This window comes from Cebus imitator, unplaced genomic scaffold (genome assembly GCF_001604975.1).
Source record: "Cebus imitator isolate Cc_AM_T3 unplaced genomic scaffold, Cebus_imitator-1.0 Scaffold73, whole genome shotgun sequence".
Taxonomy (NCBI): Eukaryota; Metazoa; Chordata; class Mammalia; order Primates; family Cebidae; genus Cebus; species Cebus imitator.
The window spans coordinates 353,312-354,775 of NW_016107388.1; the positions used below are offsets into that span (position 1 = coordinate 353,312).

The 1,464-nt window shown below is 37.6% G+C and overlaps 1 non-coding gene across 1 annotated transcript; it reads right to left on the reverse strand.

Annotated features, from left to right (window-relative positions):
• Nucleotides 1–221: 221 nt before the first annotated feature.
• On the reverse strand, nt 222–328 carry LOC119471787. The gene has a single exon (XR_005200871.1). It is a non-coding gene; the product is annotated as a U6 spliceosomal RNA (small nuclear RNA).
• Between the last annotated feature and the right edge of the window lie 1,136 nt (nt 329–1,464).

Here is a 1,464-nt window from a genome sequence, read left to right on the forward strand (position 1 = left end):
TTCTGCTTGGTCCATTCGGCTGTTGATACTTGTGCATGCTTCACGAAGTTCTCGTGTTGCGTTTTTCAGCTCCATCAATTCACTTATATTCCTTTCTATTTTGTCCATTCTTATTAGCATTTCGTCAAATATTTTTTCAAGGTTCTTAGTTTCTTTGCATTTGGTTAGAACATATTCTTTAAGTTCACAGAAGTTTCTTACTACCCACCTTCTGAACTCTGAAAAATATGGAACGCTTCACGAATTTGCGTGTCATCCTTGCGCAGGGGCCATGCTAATCTTCTCTGTATCGTTCCAATTTTAGTATATGTGCTGCCGAAGCGAGCACGCCAGTCTGTCACTGATGGGCATTTGGGTTGGTTCCATGGCTTTGCTATTGTGAGTAGTGCTGCAGTAAGCATATATGTGTCTGTGTCTTTATAGTAGAATGATTGATAATCCTTTATGTATATACCCAGTAATGGGATTGCTGGGTCAAATGGTATTTCTGGTTCTAGATCCTTAAGGAATCACCACACTGTCCTCCACAATGGTTGAACTGTTTTACACTCCCACCAACAATGTAGAAGTGTTTCTATTTCTCCATATCTTCTCTAGCATCTGTTGTTTCCTGACTTTTTAATGATCATCATTCTAACTGGCATGAGATGGTATCTCATTGTGGTTTTGATTTGCATTTCTCTAATGACTAGGGATGATGAGCTTTTTTTCATGTTTGTTGGTGGTATAAATGTCTTCTTTTGAGAAGTGTCTGTTCATATCCTTTGCCCACTTTTTGATGGGGTTGTTGTTTATTTCTTGTACATTTGTTTAAGTTCCTTATAGATTCTGGATGCCAGCCCTTTGTCAGATGAATAGATTGCAAACATTTTCTCTCATTCTGTAGGTTGTCTATTCACTCTGATGATAGTTTCTTTCACTGTTCAGAAGCTGTTTAGTTTGACTAGATCCCATTTGTCAATTTTGGCTTTTGTTGCCATTGCTTCCGGTGTTTTAGTCATGCAGTCTTTGTATACGCCTATGTCCTAAATGGTATTGCTTAGGTTTTCTTCTACTGTTTTTATGGTTTTAGGTCTTACATTTAAGTCTTTAATCCATCTTGAGTTAATTTTTGTATAAGGTGTAAGGAATGGGTCCCGTTTCTGCTTTCTGAATATGGCTAGCCAGTCTTCCCAACACCATTTATTAAATAGGGAATCCTTTCCCTGTTGCTTGTTTTTGTCAGGCTTGTCAGAGATCACATGGTTGTAGATGTGTGGCATTATTTCTGAGGCCTCTGTTCTGTTCCATTGGTCTATATGTCTATTTTGGTACCAGTACCATACTGTTTTGTTTACTGTAGATTTGTAGCATAGTTTGAAGACAGATAGCATGATGCCTACAGTTTTGTTCTTTTTGCTTAGGATTATCTTGGCTATGTAGGCTCTTTTTTGGTTCCATATGAAATTTAAAATAGTTTTTTCT